Source organism: Melopsittacus undulatus, chromosome 1 (assembly GCF_012275295.1).
Source record: "Melopsittacus undulatus isolate bMelUnd1 chromosome 1, bMelUnd1.mat.Z, whole genome shotgun sequence".
Taxonomy (NCBI): domain Eukaryota; kingdom Metazoa; phylum Chordata; class Aves; order Psittaciformes; family Psittaculidae; genus Melopsittacus; species Melopsittacus undulatus.
The window spans coordinates 17,235,330-17,257,456 of NC_047527.1; the positions used below are offsets into that span (position 1 = coordinate 17,235,330).

General features: G+C 37.1%; 1 pseudogene; it reads right to left on the reverse strand.

The window, feature by feature from the left end:
• Positions 1 to 1,860: 1,860 nt before the first annotated feature.
• LOC117437085 (uncharacterized) lies at positions 1,861 to 8,287 on the reverse strand (annotated as a pseudogene).
• Positions 8,288 to 22,127: the final 13,840 nt, after the last annotated feature.

A 22,127-nucleotide genomic window follows, 5' to 3' on the forward strand; every position in this document is an offset into this window, starting at 1 on the left:
TAAAAATGCCTACATTTACAATGCAAAACCAAGTTCCAATATATGTTATTCAAGTACTTGTGGGTTATGTATGTTTCCCTTTTCTAAATGAGGATATTATGTAAGTTGAACTAAGGAACTCTAGGTTTGAAATTGTTTTTTACACAGTACCTTGGAAAATGGGAGACCACAAAATCAAAACATGTACAATTAAAATTGGTATAAAAAATGGGATGATCTTATGAATTCCATAATAAGACTTAGAAACAAATGTAGAAGAACCAAACATATGTAGGAAAAAAAAAACCCAAACAAATAAAAAGTTAAAGTTTCTGAGTACATTTAAAAAGAATGCTCAGATGAAAAGTTTTTGTGTGTTCCAGGACAACCTTATTTAGTCTTTAGAAGTCTGTGTGGAAAAGCTGAGGTCAAAAAAGAAGTGTGAGAAACAAGGAAATATTAAGGGATATTTCTAGATTTCCTCCTATTTTATTTGAAGATTATTTAAATACAATTTAATTTCTCAACAGTACTGAGCAACCTTAACTTCATTCCATTTTCTTACTGCCTATTGCTTTTCTTTCAGAAATTTTGTTGATGCAACAAATACAAAATTTACAAAGTTCTTTAAGAAAGATTCAAACAAGTGAAATCTTCAGATACAGAAATTAATTTATTCAATGAAGGGTACAATTTTGGTTCTGTTTGTACTCCATTTATACCAAAGACTTAATAAAATATGTTGTCCTAGACAACATCTAGGAAAAAAATCATATTTCCTCATATAGAGCCCTATGATCCAAACATAGATACAGAGTGGCAGAACATTTTACTAGACTGTGCATTCCAGAATGAGAACAAATATGGAAAGATAATAACCATGCTCCTAGGACTTCATCCTTTATAACTCTGAGGGGAAAAGAGCTTAAATAAAGCTCACTTAACTCAACTGAAGTCTTTAGTTTGGAATAGTTAAGGATATGGCACATACGTTATGGTTTATGGCATGATACCTTAAACACTGGTAACTGTTAGTACGTCTCCAAGCTACTAGTAACTTGTGTTTATCTTCTCTGGCCCAAATAAAAAAAATGCACATGCAATTACCTCTAAATAATCTCTTCATATTTTCTGTTCCTCCCTCGTACCTCTCCTAATAAGGATGGGAGTTTTTTACTTCAGTTCCTACTTTGACTACTTGAATTCTGGAAGACAGAAAAGTTGATCATGCTCTTCACAGGTTCCTTACTGCACCATAATATGGTTTAGTCTACTTTGCAAACTCTGGAAAACCTCTTACAACCATGATAGCCTGTGTGAAAATTGTGTACATTGAGATGGGGAAGAAACAGAAGTATGACAAATTATATAGAAACTGCATTTTTATTTTTGGAAGATAACCATCAGATGAAGCCTCTTGTCCTTGATACAGTTATCTATTTGATTTGAACACCATTAATTGTTCCCAGTACCTCATGGGAATCAACGATTTGTTGAGGTTGGAAGGGAGTGCTGGGCATGACCTATTTCAAATTCCCTGCTCGAACAAGGTTACCTAGAGTACCTTACTCAGGATTCTGTCCAGGCAGTTCTTGAATATCTCCAGGGAAATATACTTCACAGCCTCTTTGGACAACCTATTCCAAGGCTCAGTCACCCTCACTTAAGGAAGTGAGTAAAGATCTTCCCCATCTTCAGGTGTAACCTCCTGTGTTTTAGTTTATGCATGTTGTCACCTGGCACCATCATGAAGAGTCTAGTCCATCCCCTTGAGAACTTCCATTCAGATACTTTAATAGAATCATAGAATCATAGAATAGTTAGGGTTGGAAAGGATCATCTAACTCCAACCGCCCCTGCCATGGGCAGGGACACCTCAAACTAAAGCATGCCACGCAAGGCTGCATCCATCTTAGCCTTGAACACTGCCAAAGATGGAGCATTCACAGCTTCCATGGCCAACCCATGCCAGTGCCTCACCACCCTAACAGGAAAGAATTTCTTCCTTATATCCAATCCAAACCTCTTCTGTTTAAGTTTAACCCGTTACCCCTTGTCCTATCACTACAGTCCCTAATGAAGAGTCCCTTCCCAGCATCCCTATAGCCCCCTTCAGATACTGGAAGGCTGCTAGGAGGTCTCCACACTGTCTCTTCTCCAGGCTGAACAGCCCCAACTTTCTCAGCCTGTCTTCATATGGGAGGTGCTCCAGTTCCCTGATCATCCTTGTGGCCCCCCTCTGGACTTGTTCCAACAGTTGAATGTCCTTTTTATGTTGAGGACACCAGAACTGCACACAATACTCCAAGTGAGGCCTCACGAGAGCAGAGTAGAGGGGCAGGATCACTTCCTTCTACCTGCTGGTTGTGCTCCTTTTGATGCAGCTCAGGATATAGCTGGCTTTCTGGACTGCAAGCGCACACCAGTGCTCACGTTCATTTTCTCATCGACAAACACCCCCAATTCTTTCTCCACAGGGCTGCTCTGAATCTCTTCTCTGCCCAACCTGTAGCTGTGCCTGGGATTGTTCCAACCCAGGTGGAGGACCTTGCACTTGTCATACTTAAACTTCATGAGACTGGCATCAGCCCACCTCACAAGCTTGTTGAGGTCTCTCTGGATGACATTCCTTCCCTCCAATGTATCAATCGAACCACCCAGCTTGGTGTTATCAGCAAACTTGCTGAGGGCACACACAATCATAGAATCACAGAATAGTTAGGGTTGGAAAGGACCTTAAGATCATCTAGTTCCAACAACTCCGGCCATGGGCAGGGACCCCTCACACTGAACCATATCACTCAACTCTTCATCCAACCTGGCCTTGAACACTGCCAGGACTGTCCATGTCACCGACAAAGACGTTAAACAAGACCCGTCCCTACACTGATCCCTGAGGGACACCACTTGCTACTGGTCTCCAGCTGGATATTGAGCCATTGACCACAGGTCTTTTCATGCGGCCATCCAGCCATTTCTTTATCCACTGAGCAATACATTGATCAAATTCCCCCCGAGTCTTCTCTTTTCTAGGAGAAACTATCCCAGGTCCCTCAACCTTTCCTCATGTGAGAGATGCTCCAAACCATTAATCATTCTGGTAGGGCTTTTCTGGACTTATTCAAGGAGCTCCATGTCTCTCTTGTGCCGGTGAACCCAATACTTGATAAACTACTTCAGCTGAGTTGACTGGCAAAAACTTTATTTTGAAAAGGTGGAGATTTCAAAAGTTTCCTTCTTACTGCAAATACAGAGCCATGTGATCCCTGTTCCACTTATCCTCGTAAATCTAACTTCTGGGTTCATATATTATAAATGATATATGGAGACTGGGTTTAGGTAACAGAAAATAGCAATAGTAATAATGAGGTATTAATGCTGGCATCTGTCCTTTTCAATGTCTAACTGAACTGGAAATGGAAATCAAACATAGAACACATTTTTTTCTTAAAATTAAGATTTCTTTGATTTTTCACAAGGCAGCTATCTAAATACTTGATTATTTTTATTTCATTTTTAGTTTAATTGATCTTTGGACTATATATGGTAACTGCTACCACACAAATCAGCCAACTCTAAGCAAAAACAATACCAAAAGTCCTATTAACTTAGAAGCTTGCTACATCCTTATCTAACAAGTACTTATCCAGAGGCAATTCAGATCTGCAGCTTTCTCATATTAAATTATATTATACTCCCCAGCTAATTCCAGTGTTCACAGAGGTAATTCCAGAAGTAAATTATCACTTCATAAATTAAAAGAAAGCAGAATCAGGCCATCTGCTAATCTGAATGCTTGTTTTACTAAAAATAATTTTGCTTCTGTCAAGGTATTTTCCATTTATTATTGAACAGTTGTCTGCTCTCACTGAAGCAGTCAAATTCTCTGATGTGAAGTTGTTGTGTGTACTTTGTCTTCATCTGTGCAAGGGTATATACAACTCTGTGTTTCACAGGCTTTTATATAATGTGAAAAAAAGCTAGATTTCAGCTCTGTGAAAGTTCGGTTTTGTAATATTTCTCTATAAAGACTTAAAAACAGCAGACTACATTAAGAATAAAACAAAAAATGAAAAACAAAAAAGTCATTTTTGGAAAAGTGCCTATTTGGAAAAAAATATAACAAACCTAAACTGATATTTGTATTAAAACAATGAATAGCAAACATCATAGTTCGATTAAATGGTTAAGCCAGGTTCTGACCCTGATTTATTGAAAGCTCTTTTTTCTTATCTGTAATTCAGAATGACTTCCAGGTGTCAAGAAATGTGATAGATACAAATTCCAGGTAAGGTAAGTATGCTTGCAAACCTGTGAGCATGTTCACACTAAGAAGGAGAATAAAGGCCTTTCTTGAGTGCAATAGCATGTGGACTTATGAGGCTGGAAGTCCTTTCAGAGTGTTCTTGAAGCAGTATGCAAAGGTAACAAACTAAAAGAAGGCACAGATTGTAGGAACACAGATAAATCATTTCCAGACCGACTGGCTCCTAAGAGTGCACTATTCTGCTTATGCCATACTCTGTTCATTTCACAATCATGAATAAACAGCTATTTTTAAGCAAGAAGTAAAAAGGTGAGAAGCAGCCTCTTGATAATTAAGTAGATCAGCAGGACACCAGCAGTTTCAAGGCTGCTTAACTGCATGGGGAAATAAAACTGTAGTACTCCTTAAAATGGATATTTGGCATCGCTTTCAGTTCACTTATTTGTTCTTAAAGCCATATTTTCAACTTACCTTCTGCATTTTTCTGTTTCATGTAGGTTGAAGTTGAGTTCAAAAGCTCTCAAACAGAAATCTATGACTTTTCACATCTGTCTCCCCTTCTGTAGGCATCCCCATATTCAAGAGTTGAAAGAGGGAATGCATCATCATCTCTGCAGTTATAGTGCAAATACACAGTTTACTCAAAACTAGAGAGGTCTTGGTCTACAAACAAAACACTGGTTTATACTGTGGGAAACAAAGAGAGGCATGCCTATATAAAAACTAAAACACAAGATGATTTGAAGCTCATAGATTTTAAAACCAGGAAGATGGTATTTGTTCATCTGGATGTCCCTCTCAGCTTAGGCCAAATAGTCCATATAGTAACTTCTCTATACAGCACACCACATTTTCAGATAAAACCTACGTATTTTTCAGCTCATAGAAATGTTCTCTTCCCTGAAAACTCTGGCTTTGGGTCTTTTGATCTGTTTCGTTCTACCTACCTCTCAACACTTTTACTAAAAGTACAGGCTATGAATCTGGACTTTCAGAAATGTCTTTCCAGCAATTGCAATGAATAATCCTCACATTTTTTATTTATTTCCTCCTTGTGTTTTTAATACATTTTCAACTTTCTACTTTTTTGCTCAATTCAGAAAAATTACTTCCTTGTTGTTACTTCACTAGTTAAAATAATTCAGGTACACAGAAAAGATGTTAATCTCTAGGATATTTTCTGTAGTCTTCTAAGACACCACTAACTCAGTAAATGAATTTCAAATAATTTTTCATATAATTTGTGTTAAAGTTCACGGCTGACAGTTCTGATGTAAGAGCTTCTCCCCCCAAAGCAACAATTTCATTAATTCTTTTATTTTTTTTTAAGCTTTGGAATTTCAAAACTAAAGATGGCTTATTTCTCCTTTCTGAATATTAACTGGGTCTGACAAACTAACTTAGGCTGGAAACTAATTTCTCGAAAAAGTTGTGATATGCACTGAAACATTTATTCTTATTTTCATGACACTTGCACTATAACCATCATTATATACCACTAAATCCTCGGGATTATGCCCTCAGGTTACTCTCTGTTCTGTTTCAATTTATTAGGGTGTTCTAGTGGGACACGGTAGCTTGAAAAAATTTGAGACAGAGAAATGAACAGCACAGGAACCACAAAGTCTTTCTCTACCAAGCCCCTGTTATACCATTAATTCTTTCATCTCAGTTTTAATTATGTCTGTGAATTAAATCAACAGACCTGTAACGCTGGATCTTGAAGGAGGTGCAGCACCTCCTGTGAATGAAAAATATTCTCAACAATTACAGAAGCTTTTTTAACAGTGACTGGAAAACAGGAAAGAAATTGTTCTTCTGAGATCTTTTAGCTCTTTTCATAGAATCATAGAATAGTTAGGGTTGGAAAGCACCTTAATGTCATCTAGTTCCAACCCCCCTGCTATAGACAGGGATAGCTCACCCTAGGCCATTTTGTACAAGGCTCTGTCCAACCTGGACTTGAACACTGCAGGGATGGAGCATTTATACTTCTTTGGGCAATCTGTTCCAGTGCCTCACCACCCTTATAGTAAAGAACCTCTTTCTTATACCTAACCTGAATTTCCTCTTTTTAAGTTTGAACCTGTTACCCCTTGTCCTATCACTACAGTTCCTGATGAAGAGTCCCTCTTCAGAACCTTTGTAGGCCCCCTTCAGCCACTGGAAGGCAGCTATGAGGTCTCCGTGCAGCCTTCCCTTCTCCAGGTTGAACAGCCTCAACTTTCTTAGCTTGTTTTCATATGGGAGGTGCTCCAGCATGATCATCCTTTTGGCCCTCCACTGGACTTGCTCCAACACCTTTATGTCCTTATTTTGAAGACACCAGAACTGCTCACAATACTCCAAGTGGGATGTCACTAAAACAAATTGGAGAGTCAGTATCTTCTATGCCTTTGTTTCTTGCCTCTACCCTTCCTGACAGTTTAGACTAAACTCTGGCAATCAAATAATGGTCTGTACTATACATATGTGCAATGTTTAGCATAATTCAGTCTAGAGTCTCTGGGCACTCCTCCAATGATTTTGCTCCTTCTAACATCTGGCAAGTTAGAGATTATTTTCCCTCTGATCTGAATTCTTCTGTTGAAAGGTTTTGTAACATTATTATGGCATGTTTTGGATCAGAACAGTTCTCATAATCTCATGTTTTATAGCCTTTTTTTTCTTCTCTGATACAATTATGAAGCTGGATGATCCACTGGAGTTAGACTTCAATCGTTGTCATTTTATGCAAATATTAATTACTCTGTTTCTTGCCTCTGTTAATGATTACTTTGCAAAGAGTTGCAGCAAGGACACTGTCTAAAATTCACTCAGTTGTTCACTGGATTCTAGGTAGTTTTACTGCCCACCTGAGCTACAATCATACAACTGTACATATTGTACTTTGGTGCATATTGGTCTTTAGTCATTGTAGTTGTTCCAAACTGTTCTTCAGCTTTGTCTTTAAATTTGTGCAAGTCTTGTGGCTTTCGGTTTTGTGGACTATAACAACAATAAAAAGCAGATGTATTTTCATTTTCCTGATTTTTGACAAAAAGCAAAAAAAGCCCAAACATTAATAATAACAATGGAAGGAAAACAAATAAATAGATGAATATCAAGAATGCTTTTTTTTTATTGAGCAATTCAAATTATTTTTTTAGAAAAATAACTTCCAGCAATTGCTAATATTCTTTTGTAAGTAAAACTCATGAAAATCCTGAAAAAAAAAAGCAAAAAATATAGCTTTATTAAGTCTGGTTTGTTGAATTATTTACAGTTACTAAGGAACAGATGTGCCCCCTCTTGCCTATAAGAATGACTTTAGGTAAACAGTTGCATATTTAAAGTAGCTTCTAGCTCCTAAGTCAAAGGCTAAATGATTCATCTTTCTTCTGAGAAAACAACAATCATATCATATATTCAAAACATTCATAGAACATAGTCATAGCATCTGCAAAGATGGGTTCCAAACCAGCAAAAGGGACAGACAAATTATCTTAAAAGAGTCAATGTGATGTTTTAAAAAATGAATAAACCTCCTCATAATATAAGTTTCTTTTCTATCACCATATTGTTGTTTGAGAATATGAATCTGGTATGGAAACAAAGATGACTTTCCTTTCCTCAGCCTGAATTACATAAATAAAAATACATCATTAGCTATAGGAATTTGGATTTGATTTTACCATTACTATTTTAACAAAAGGCTCCAATTATTTTGAATTAATTAATTTATATACTTATGCAAAACTTTGCCATGTTAGCATTTTGAAATGTAAATTAACTAGTTTTGGTTTTCCCCAAGTTAGTATATATTGAAAAGGAGAAAAACCTATAAGATCATTCAAATCGAAGAAGGTATATCTTAACTATATACATATTCAGTTTAATTCTAGAGAATGATTGTTATATATACAGTTTACAAAAAATATGTTAAAAATCCCATACTTGTAATTCAGTAGCACTACAGATAATGTATGTTTTTGTAGCACAGAAGTAATCTCACCATAGTGGTTCTACAATCCTAGTATTTCCTGCTTCATCAAATTCCATTCCATCTTTCCCAACAGTCCTTTGTCTTTACTTTTTTCTGTCCTTTACCTCCTCACATGCCCTACAACAGTTCTTCAAAAATTTTCTTTACCACCGTACACCTGTAGATTACATAGCTAACATGTACAATAAGGATTATCATAAGGAACACAGAATAGTAACAGTCTTTAGTTACCTAAGTGCACAGGTGTTTTTAGAGCTCACTTTGCTAAAAAACTTATTTTTCAGGGAAAAATTGTTTTACAGATGCAGACTTACATTTTATATCATTACATATAGTCAACTTCTATTGAAATGTTTTCCAGGTTTTAGAATGAAGTTTCCATTTAAAAAAAAAAAAACAAAGTATAAGCTATCTACCCTAGTGAGTAGACAGAGCACTTCCAGCAAGGTAGATGTGACAGTTAAGGAAAGCTTGTAAATGAACCTCTGAGACTGAAATCTCTTCCTTTCTCCTGCTTTTTAGCTTGTTTGTTTGTTTGTTTTCTTTTTTTATTAATTGCATACACACATATATATAGGCTCTTCATAAGGTTGCATGCACTTAGTTCTTTACTTTTACAGTTTCATAGCCTCCTAAACTGACAAAGCATGAAAGATAAATTTTCAAAAGCAATATTAATTATCCACTTCCCACACATCACCCAAAATATTAAAAGTAAGGCACTTATCAAGAAAAATAACTATTTTTTGTTGTTTGCAGCAGAAAGAAATATATAATCACATTTAATTAGCTAATGTTTACAAATCTTTAGATCATTGGATAAAAGGTACTAGACAAATATTAAGCATGATCATCCTAAAGCTTTTTTCTATACTCTAGCAACAGAATTATGATCTCTGAAGTCTTTTCAACAATTAGACTATAAGAAGTATTGAATTTTGAGATATTTTTACTTACTAGTGTTCGATAGTAACAAGGCTGAATTTTCTTTTCAGATTCTTTTCAGATTTATGTTAGGGATAAGCTGAAGAGTGTGGAACTCTGTCTGGGGACAGGTGAGCAGCCAATAGGGTTTTTGGGTCAGGGTTAAAGGAAGAGCAATGATGGGAGACATTACTGTGGGGATCTGTTACAGACTGCCTGATCAAGACAAACCTGTGGATGAAGAACTCTACAGACAAAAAGGAAAAGCCTCGCAGGCACTTGTTCTCATGGGGGACTTCAACCACCCTGGTATCTGTTGGAGGGATGGTACAGCCCAGCACAAGCAATCCAGGAGGTTTCTCGATTGTGTGGAAGACAACTTCCTTCTGCAACCAATAGAGGAGCCGACGAAGAGAGGTGCCGTGCTTGACCCTGTGCTCACCAACAGGGAAGAGCCTGTTGGAAATGTGAAGTTCCAGGGGAGTCTTGGATGCAGTGATCACGAGATGGTCGAATTTGAGGTCCTCAAGAAAGTGAGAAGAGTGTGCAGCAAGCTCACTGCCCTGGACTTCAAGAGAGCAGACTTCGGCCTCTTCAGGAACCTCCTTATTAAGGTTCCATGGGATTTAGCCCTAGAGGGCAGGAGGGCCCAAGACTCTTGGTTAATATTCAAGGATCACCTACTACAAGCTCAGGAGTGCAGCAGGAGGGCCAGGAGACCTCCTTGGATGGATAAGGAGCTGCTGAGAAAAATTCACAGAAAAAAGAGGCTTATAAAAGGTGGAAGCAAGGACAGGGGACCTGGGATGAATACAGGGATGTTGTCCGGGAAGTTAGGGACCAAGATAGGAAAGGTAAGGCCCAGTTAGAGCTAAACTTGGCAAGGGATGTGAAAGATAACAGGAAAGGATTCTATAGTTACATTGCAAATGTGAGACAGGCAAGGGACAATGTAGGCCCTCTCTGGAAGCTATCAGGAGAATGGGTTACTCTGGATTTGGAGAAGGCTGAGTTTCTTAATGACTTCTTTGCCTTGGTCTTCACTGGCAAAGGCTCTGGTGATGCCACCCAAGTCTTGGAAGGCAGATGCAGGGACTATGAGAATGAGACCTTGGGCCCACTGTAGAAGAGCATCTGGTTCAAGACCATCTTAAGAACCTGAATACACACAAGTCCATGGGACCTGATGAAATCCATCTGTGTTTCCTGAAGGAGCTCGCAAATGAAATTGCTAAGCCACTGTCTATCATATTTGAAATATCATGGCAGCCAGGTGAAGTTCTTGATGACTGGAAAAAGGGAACTATAACCCCATTTTCAAGAAGGGGAAAATGGATGACCCGGGGAATTACAGACCACTCAGTCTCACTTCTGTGCCCGGCAAAATCTTGGAGTAGATTCTCCTGGAAGGCATGCTGAGGCACATGAAAGCAACAAGGTGCTTGGTGACAGCCAGCATAGCTTCATTGAGGGGAAATCCTGCCTGACCAATTTGGTGGCCTTCTATGACAGGTCTATGGAAGTGATGGACAGGGTAGAGCAGTTGATGTGATCTACCTGGATTTGTGCAAAGCTTTTGACACTGTCCCGCATGACATCCTTGTTTCTTAATTGGAGAGACATCAATTTGATAGGTGGACCACTCAGTGGATAAAGAACTGGCTGGATGGCTGCACACAAAGAGCTGTGGTCAATGGCTCAATGTCCAGCTGGAGACCAATAACAAGTGGTGTCCCTCAGGGATCAGTGTTGAAACCAGTCTTGTTCAATATCTTTGTCTGTGACATGGACAGTGGGATTGAGTGCACCCTCAGCAAGTATGCTGATGACACCAAGCTGTGTGGTTCGGTTGTTATGCTAGAGGGAAGGAATGCCATCCAGAGGGACTTTAACAGGCTTGTAAGTTGGGTTGATGCCAACATTATGAAGTTTAAGGGTGGTGAGGTACTGGAATGTGTTTGCGACTGAAGTTGTGATTCCTCCATCCTTGGTGGTGCTCAAGGCCAGGGCGGAAGAAGCCTTGAGTGATATGGTTTAGTGTGAGGTGTCCCTGCCCATGGCAGGGGGTTTGGAACTAGATGATCTTAAGGCCCTTTGCAACCCTAACTATTCTATGATTCTATGATTGTATGATTCATGTAATATAAACTTAATTTAGTATTGTTTTCTTGGAACTCAGCTAAATGATTAAATTATGCTGAATTTTCCTAACATATATTTCTTAAGTAATTCAGCTGCATTTTTTTATTTAATCTTTTTCAACAAAAATAAATGTATATTGTGGAAATATTTTCCAGAGCCTGAAACTTTCTTAGAGGAGGACGTAATCATATTATAACTTAGGTACTGGCTGTAGCTTGTCATAAAATAAATGGAGGAAAACCAATTATATATACTATGCATTGTTTCATTTTTTTTAGTTGGAATCAGTATGTAGACATTTTATTTCAGATGTGTTTCAAATAATCCCACTGATGGGCTGGGGTTTGGGGTTCTTTGAACTCTACTAGTTCATTGCAAATATCTAACCTTAAATACGAGATCCAAATCTGTAACAGGGCTTTCAAAATCTGAGCTGTGTAGGTCATGTATAAATCTTGCAAAGGATTAATGTGACTTTTTTTTTTTTTTTTAGATAATTCATACCCCCATCTTGCGTATGAATCTTTCTTCTGCAAGACTTACAACCTCTATTTTTAAAGTGTAACCAGAATAGCAAACTTTTTTTCTTTTTTTTTTTCTTTTTATTTGTTTTTGTTCATAAAGTTTATTTTAAACTTCAGCCTCAGGAAAGCAACTGAAGGAGATTACGCCAGTACTCTTCTTCCCTATAAGATGACATCCCCTTTAGATATATGCTAGTCTGGTTCATATAAAGAAGCACTATCTATCTCTCCAGAGAGAGCTTTGCCATTGTGAAGAAAATAAATCAAGTTCAATAAAGAAACTGAGGTCAGATTTGGAAAAAGGATGAAGAAAATGTTTCAGAGAGAACAAAATGGAGCATGCTGGCTAGAAACTAGGACACACTAGCAGGGACATTAAAGAAATCAAGGTTCAAGTTTTGCTCTCAAATTCTTTCTGTGTTTCATCCAGTGACAGCTTGATGACAAAACCAGAACACATGTGACTTGCACAGTGATAAATCTCTAGGTACCTGTAGACATGCAATGTGAGAAAGTTCAAGAAAGTTAGTTAGGACTTTTTAAGAGTTTCAGTAGTATAGTGAGGAACGTAGATTTAAGTTAGTAACCTAAGAACAAAACAATTTTGGAACATATTAATAGTAACATAGGGACAGTATGTCAAAATATATTATTTTTTCTCCAAATAAAAATTCTACTTCTGCCTTTATGTTAAGAGTGCTACTAAAAGAGATTGAAAAGTCATTGTTCCACAAAATAAAAATTCTGGTGAAGGAAGACAGAAACTGTCTATACTGTGAATTTCAATAATCTAGAACTCTTTAATTTTTATGTCAAAAAATGATATTAAATACTAAAATTAGATCATAATATTAATTCAACATATTGCATGGCCTAAAAACCAGGATTTAATCAGCTGTAGATGTAAAAAAATTGAAATGCTAAACCTATATTTATACCTAATTAGAATTAAACACATCAGTACTATTGAAGTGAATAAGTCAAAACAATCTTACTTTTTCTTTCTGAAACATTTCAGGAAAATCTCTCAACTTGAATTTTGAAAATAAAAATAGTAAAAGAAGAAGTATTTTCATTATACCTAGACAACAGATATTATGGAGTTGTGATTTATTACATCTCTCTTTTAATCTATTTTTTTATTGTAGCTGCAGCTTTCCTTCATCCAAAGGACATAATGTACTATACACTAGCATATTGTAAACATGATTGACAGTTATCAACCACCTATGAACAGTTAAATCATAGAATCATAGAATAGCTAGGCTTAGAAAGGACCTTAAGGTCATCTAATTCCAACCCCCCTGCCACGACCAAGGACACCTCACACCAAACCATGCCACCCAAGTACCTGTCCAACCTAGCCTTGAACACCGCCAGGGATGGAGCATTCACAGCTTCCATGATGGATTTCATCAACTTGTGTACTTTCAGGTTCTTAAGATGGTCTTGAACCAGATGCTCTTCTACAGTGGGCCCAAGGTCTCATTCTCACAGTCCCTGCATCTGCCTTCCAAGACTTGGGTGGTATGGTGAGCATTTGCCAGTGAAGACTGAGGCAAAGAAGTCATTAAGAAACTCAGCCTTCTCCAAATCCAGAGTAACCCATTCTCCTGATAGCTTCCAGAGAGGGCCCACATTGTCCCTAGCCTGTCTCATATTTGCAATGTAACTATAGAATCCCTTCCTGTTATCTTTCACATCCCTAGACAAGTTGAATTCTAACTTTCTTAACCAAAATTAAAATTTCCTTGAATTCTAGTTTTCCTAACCTGGTCCCTAGCTTCCCAGACAGCATCCCTTTATTCTTCCCAAGCCACCTGTCCTTGCTTCCACCTTTTATAATCCTCTTTTTTCCTTCAAAGATTCATTAGCAGCTCCTTATCCATCCAAGGAGGTCTCCTGGCCCTCCTGCTACACTTCTTTCTAGTCGGGTGTGTTGGGAGGTAATGATGACCCCCTCCCCCAACATATCTAGTTTAAAGCTTTCTTTACTAGTCTGGCAAGCCTCCTACCAAAACTGCTCTTCTCCTTCATTGTCAGATCAGCTCTACCAGCCCCCAGTAGACCTGGCCTACTAAACTGAGTCCCAAATTTTACACTTACCTGAAGAGAATAAAAATAAAAGGTTAAATTATTATTTATATAATGCTAATTTCTAGACCCTAATACCTGATTCAGTTTCTAGTTCTGAGCACAGAATTTTATATAAATATGTAATAAACCAGATTTTTACTGATGTAAGAAATGTGGTAATTCCTGAAATTAGCTGATATTCATACTCATTTTTAGAATGTCACTAATACCTTTTTTCTTTTTCCCTGTGACTAGCACTAAATGCCCATTTCAGACAGTGCTTAATGATATGGCAATGGTTTTACATTTTACACTAAGAACTAATTTGAGAAATAGAGTTTGTTTACATCTTTCCTCTCCAAATTTTGTATTGTGGGGTTTGTGGTAATTTTTTTTTTCTGATTTGCAGCTTACATGGTATCTGTTTGACATAACAAAACTGTATTGTTGCTTTAACTCGTCTTTATTTCCCCAAATATTTCATTACCCTTAGTCTCTGCATGCATTTCAAGCCATAACAGTCTCTTCAGAGGCTGTTTAAATACTTTTTCCTTTTTCATGTTGTCGTGGTTTAAACCAAATCCGCACAGTTTACTTGCTCACTCCCCCCCCCTTGCTCCCCCAACTCCCGGAGATTTAGGAAGGAGAATACAAAGAATGTAGCCCCCATGGATTGAGATAAGAACGGTTTAATAGCTAAGGCATAACACAAATCACTACTGCTATTACTACTACAAATAATAATGATACAGCCAATAACAAGTGAAGAGAATACAACACCTCACCAGCCACCGACCCATAACTCACTCCACCCTGCCCAACCGAGCACCGAGCGATACCTCCTCCATCCCCCCAGCTCTCCTGCCCTTCCGGGCAAATCTCCCGGTTACATCCTGGGCATGACGGGCTATGGTATGGAATACCTCTTTGGCTAGCCTGGGTCAGGTGTCCTGTCTCTCCTTCCTCCTGGCCTCCCCTCCTCCCTGGCAGAGCATGAGCTCAGAAAAGGCCTTGGACAAAAACGAAACATTTGAGCAGTAATTCAAAACACGCTTGCTATCAGCAACCGTTCTCAGCCCAAAAGTCAAAATACAGCACTGCACCAGCTACCAGGAAGGAGAAAAATGACTGCTACTGCTCAAACCAGGACACATGTAGAGGATGGTTAGGAGTGAAGGTAGACTTTAAAATGCCATTGGGAAGGGACAGTATAGAGAACAGATGTTTTTTTTCTTAGTAACATTGACAGCAAAGACCATCCTTGTAAAACACATCACAGAGATTAAGAGGAAATTGAATGCTATATAGTGAACAGATTACTGCAATCTACTGCAACTTGTGAAGTCCTAATGATTTAATTTCATCACTGGTCTGTTGTGTGATTGCAAAGAAATATTTTCACAGCTTTCTACTTCTGTTTTCCCCCTATTCTCTTTCTGATTTGTGTTTTCATGCTATAAAATTCTAACTAGAAACATGCATAATGAGGTCAACCCTAATAGAAATAATAAAGAAACTGGAATGTGTGAGTGCAAAAATCTTTGCATAAAGTGTCATAATTAATGGAAGATCAGTATTTTCATAGAATCATAGAATATTTAGGGTTGGAAAGGACCTTAAGATCATCTATTTCCAACACCCCTGCCATGGGCAGGGACACCTCACACGAAACCATGCCATGCAAGGCTCTGTCCAACCTGGCCTTGAACACTGCCAGGGATGGAGCATTCACAACCTCCCTGTGCAACCCATTCCAGTGCCTCACCACCCTAACAGTAAATAATTTCTTCCTTATATCCAATCTAAACTTCCCCTGTTTAAGTTTTGACACATTACCATTGTCCTGTCACTACAGTCCCTAATGAATAGTCCATCCCCAACATCCCTATAGCCCCCCTTCAGATACTGGAATGCTGCTCTGAGGTTACAACGCAGCCTTCTCTTTTCAGGCTGAACATTTTAGTATGAAGCTTTGGGGTTTTTTGTTTTGATTCACTTTTCTTTTTGACACTTTAGTGAATATTGGGTTAGACACTTTAATGAATATTTGGTCACATTCTCATGCCACAAAGCTGTAATATATGTCCTTCAGTTAAACACTTCGGTCTCTGATCCTGGGCATTTTTAGTAGCTACTCAGAGAAAGACACTGGACTATTCAAACTCAAACGATTCTTTCACTTAAGAGTAAGAAGAAAAGTGTACACAGAATTGTCTGTTAAATCACTTAAATCACTTGTGGTATTATCTATCTATAATCTTCTATATTATAATTATAGTACTTATTCCATTCTCATTATCAATATTTCAGTTTAACTTCCTATCTGTTCAGTGAAAGAATTTAGTCCCTTGGCTTTCAGGTCCATCCTCCCATTATAACTCTTCATTATGAATCAATTTATCTATAGTATATGAAGCTTGTAGCTAACAACAATGCTGTCATAGAGAGCATTGAGTTCATTTGTTAAAATGTTTGTTTCTGCAAAAGGTATTTGGAAAATTGCTATGTTTTAGTGTGATAGGAAATAAAATCAATGCTTAAGTTTGTATCAGCAAAATGGCTGTACAAAAGCAGAAAGCGAAAGAGAAGAAATGCAACTTAGATGTACATGAAGAAAAGGGTTAGTATTTGAACTATTAATACTTTCTTAATATACAATACCTGTAATCCTTCCTGGAAAGAAGTTAGTTAGTTTGATTATATTCCAATTATATTCCTATTATATTTCCTCAGACTTTCATTTTATGTTACTGTTATGAGCAAGGATGTTAACTCTATCAAATAAAATGTTAGTACATAAGAATCAGAATGTCAGACATAAACTGTTTTATGGTCAAATTAAACATCTTAAGTTCAAAAGATCTTTGAAAATAAAAAAAAAGAAAGCATAGAAGAGACTGGCTCTTTCCTTGAGGGTGTGAAAGCAGAAGGTCCTGAGCCTGGCCAGCCAGCTGGAAAACAGTATCTGCCCATAAGCCATGTAACTTCATTAGCATTAGAAGTGGGATATTACAGCAGATACATTTCAAAAAGTCTCTGTGACTTTTAGATTGTAGATGGCTCACACTGAGCTTCTGTGGAAGGTGAAGCAAGCAAGCCTGTCTTTTCATTTTTCATACATTCCTGACTTCCCTTGAGCTTCAAAAGAAGCCATCATAACTGAGTAATCTATGTTCTTACTCAGTGAGCAGATAACTGGCTTAAAGACTTCAGCAACTTATAGACACTGAAATATTTTTTATTAAATAGGCAGAAATTAATTAATTGCTATTATCATAGAATCATAGCATCATATAGGTTGTAAAAGACCTTTAAGGTCATCGAGTTAACCGACCACTGCCAAGTCGACCATTAAACCATATCCCTAAGTGTCACAACTACACGCTTTATATATCTACTAGGACGGTGAGTCAAAGGCTTCCCTGTGCTTCCTGTTCCAAAGCTTGATAACCTTTTGATGAATAATTTTTTTCTAATATCCAATTTAAGCTTCCCCTGGTGCAACTTGTGGCCATTTCCTTTTGTCCTATTGTTTGTTACTTGAGAGAAGAGACTGACACCTTCTTCGCTACAACCTGCTTTCAGGTAGTTGTAAACAACAATAATGTCTCCCCGAAGCCTTCTTTTCTCCAGACCAAGCAAGCCCAGTTCCCTCACCTGCTCCTTATAAGGAATGTGCTCTAGTCGTTTCATCAGCTTCATTGCTCTTTTTTGAAAGCACTCCAGCAGCATAATGTCTTTCCTCTCATGAGAGGCCCAAAATTGAACACAGTATTCAAGGTGCAGTCTCACCGGTGATGAGTATAGGGACACAGTAACTTCCCTCCTTCTGTCTACACTATTTTTGATACAAGCCAGGATGCTATTGGCTTCCTTGGCCAACTGAGCATCCTGCCAGATCATATTCAGGCAGCCATTGACCAATACCCCCCGATACTTTTGTATCAGTCAGCTTTCCTGGGCTGTATCAAAAGAAGTGAGACCAACAGATAGAGGGAGGTAATTATTCTCTTCAACTCCGTTCTTGTGAGACCGTACCTGCAGTAAATACTGTGTTCAGTTTTGGAACCCCCAATATAAGAAGGATGTGGACCTGCTTGAGCAAGTCCAGAGAATAGTCACAAAGACCAGAGGGCTCGAACATTTCTCCCACAAAGACAGGCTGAGAGAACTGGGCTTGTTTAGCCTAGAGTACCTGCATATATACAGATTAAATAGTGGGAAAAAATTCTTTACTGTGAGTGTGATGAGACACTGGCACAGATTACTCAGAGAAGTTGTAGCTGCCCCATCCCTGGAAGTGCTCAAGGCCAGACTGGATGGGGCTTTGAGCAACTTAGTCTAGTGGAAGGTGTATTTGCCCATGGAACTAGATAATCTTTAAGGTCCCTCTCAGTGCAAAACATTCTATGATTCTATTTTACTCTTTTTTCCTTGGAATTTTAATCTTCAGCAAGTACAGTCCAAAAAGTTTAATTTACAAAGCAATAGGATGCCAGTTATTTAAGATAGCTTTGCCATCTTCCTTGATAGAACACATAACAAAATAATGCATACAATTATTTAGTTAAAAAAAAAAAAAAACAAACCAGACCTAGCGAAAGAATATTAGTATTTTGATGTTCATTTATGTTTGCTTGGGTTTTTTTATCTAATTAAAAAAAGTTGTCTACAAAACTCCTAATTTGTCATACATGCTAAAGCTATGAACTACAAAACTTCTAAACATGCTAACATCAAACATACCATCAAAATATCCCCCCAAAGTTATTCTAATTAATTTAGAATAAACCTAAAAAGAATATAGCCTGTTTCATTTTGACATAATCTTCAGTTTCAGAAGATAAAATTGCACTGGAATAAAATATGAAGGTCTAATTCTTCAAGATACGTGTTCAGGAATTGCCTACTTTTCAAGAAAAATAAGCTGTAATGAAAAAATCTACTTACTTGTTTTTCAGGATTTTTTATCTTTATAAGTAAGCAAAAATGTAGTTTTTGCTCTTGAAATACTACTTTTTTCTACATTCTAGATGTGTGTGTTTATCCATTGTATACTTGTACTGACTATAACAGTTACAATGTTAAGAGAATTAAAAGTTAATTGTTAATAGGTAATTATTATGACACTTTTTAACAAAATGTCATTGGCAAAAAATGTCACTGAAAATCATAGCTCTGCATTAACATGCATTTAAACTACAAAAATATCTTTATGATTATCTGAAGAATTACACTGATGGTTATTCTGTTTACCCAGGAGCTCCTTAGGCATGCTGTTTGGAAACTTTCTTATTCACATCTTCAAATTCATGCTAGTAAAAACACTAATTTATTATACCTACTTTGATTTTATCACAGTTGGAAAGTCCTTAAAGCCTCTTAACAATGTTACTTTTGTCAAAGACACTGTACAAAATTATAAATATGCATAAAATAATTTCCAAATTTTATTCCAGAAAATGCTTATTATTCAGTGCTGGCACTACAATTTTTCTTTTTTGTCTTACTCTCTGTGGAATCATAATTACTGGCTGAAGGTCAAGTGAGTCACTTATGTCATCTGATTCTCCTTTTGTTACAGAACACAATTTTGCTCTCTTTATTACATTGATTATGTACCATGAATAGCACGCTGGAGTTGACCAATGCAATAATATTTCAAATGCTGTTTCAACCTACTTTTAATTTGTATGTACTTCTATCTAAACTTTCATTCTTTTGAGCAATCTTTAAGAAAAGAATTCTCAGAATTACTAATTTTTGTAACAAGGGTCATAGCTGAACTCTTCTTAGGCTTAGAAACAGAAGCAGAATTCTGAAAACATCACTTGAAAACTGCTCTAAGGGACCCTTATAAATGAGATCTTAAGTATTTTCTTTTAAGCTAACAGGCAGTGGGATAACATTTACTGCGAGTTCTATCAAACAAATTTCTCTTTGAAAATAATATGCTCAAAGTTCCTTTAAACTTAATTACGAATTAATGTTTAAACTATGATAGTATTCAGTAAATGATTTATTATAGTGCTAGTGAACATTCTTCTCTATAGTACAATTTTCCACTTCATTGCTGCCATTTGAAAATGACATCAGAACTTAGTTCACTTATCATCTCTTCTTGTTAATGATTTATTGTCATGGCTGCAAAGCATTTCAGTTGACAAGTAGTTTCCTCTTTCATCAATTCAGTTAAAAAAACACCTTGCTGTTTTCCCACTTTGTGTTAAGTAACTATTCTCTCCTTTTTTAATTAGTAATTGCTATTTTTGTCTAGACAACAGTGGAAGAGTCAATAGAGAAGTCTATGATGGAAAATTGTCATGCAACACTAATTTTACCTTAATCTTTAGATACAGTGGTTGATTATATCACAAGTTCCAGTCATTCTTAACGTCAAAAGGCAAACACCATAAGAAAAAACAGAGCAAGAAAGAATTTGCAAGGATTGTTCACACTACGACCTTTACATTACAGTGGAGCTTTAGTTCGTAAATTCCAACACAAATATTAACAATATCTGATTTCTGCAGATGTGAATGTAGCATTAGCTCATTCATCACAAATCTGATGTTTTATATAAATTTTTAAATTTAAAATTTAAACTTATTTTCTATTATATCTCTATAATTTAAGTGTATTACGTCTAGTAAAAAAAAACAAAACCTGCCCAAGTATTGAGATCTTGAGATGCTATTGTAATGGCTCAGAAAACACAATTAAAATGATGTGCCTAGTCTGAATTTCTCTAGCTTTATTTGAAGTGATCAGATCGTGTTATATATTAATATTTTCCAAACCTTTAATAATTTTTGTGTAACTTCTCAATTTATTTACTCACTAATTGACCCATTGGAAAAAATATGATAAAAATATTTATATTTTTTAAGTAATGTCTGTATTTGATAAGTAATTTGTCACCTGCTTATCAGTAGATAGCATATCAACATATTAGTACTCAAAATGCCATTCAATAATACATGTGACAATGATTAAACAATATCCATAGATAGTTAAAAGTGCAGAGAAATAAAACGAGTTGAAGCCTTAAACTGTTTACACACAGACACCCACACATATCTTCTTGTATCTGTCTTCAATGTTGTTTCAAGCACAATTCCATATTCTTCTTTTTTCAGCACATAGCATATAATGTCAGTAAGTGTAGGCATCACTGTGTGATTTGTGGACTGTGTGAAAGATAGCAGCAGTTCAATATCTTATCTGGGTGGCTATATTTAATTGTATAAAGCAAGTAGGTCTCTGATGACCTTCCAGTCTTTCTGTTTACTGCAATCCCACTATAAAGAAATAGAGGATATTAGATAATAAATTACCTTATCAGACTTAAAAACTGAAATTCAGCTATGGTAAACTAGGGTGGAGAAACTTCTTTAACATCTTCCTCCCTATTTTTATTCCTCATTATTTCACCTAATTCTTGCAAATTTTTCTTTTACTTACTTTCACTTTTCATGTGAAAATATTGTGTTTCCCTCATCATTCTAATTCATTCCAAAGGTATCTCTGGAATTAATTAGGTATATGTATACCCTGCAGCACCAGTGAATGTGTTGTAGCTTCCAACACATCAGGTCAGGTGCATGCCCAAACAGCCCACCTGTTTGGTGGGCTGATTGAGAGACTGATTTGAGATCAGACTCCACTGTTCATTATCTCAAAGATTGGTATGAGAAGCTGAGACAGGATTCCACCTATCTTTTGTCTCAGAGATGAGTGGGAACAGTTGAGATAAGATTTTTCCGATGTCCATTACCTGAGGGATGAGTGGGAAAGAGCTAAGACCTCCAGGATTGGTGTGAAGAATTGCCCACTATCCCAAGAATTGCTTCAAACCTGCAGTTGAAGGGCTGGCTGCAAGACCAAGGATACTGGCCCACCAGGAGCGTGTAATACGTGACATGAATAACAGAGGTATTCCCCCAAGCTTGCTATAAAAAGGGGGAAAGGTAATCACCAAGAGAGACATTGCCAAAGAAGCCATTGACATGAGGATGACTCCAGAAGGACACCTCCATGAGGACAGACTCCACCAATGACTACTACAGACCCTGATGGACACACTTCATGAGACATCTCCATGAGGGCAACTCCACGAGACACACTTGTCGTGGTTTAAACCAAGTCCCCCAACTCCCAGAGAGTTAGGAAGGAGAATCCAAAGAATGTAGCCCCCACGGATTAAGATAAGAACAGTTTAATAGCTAAG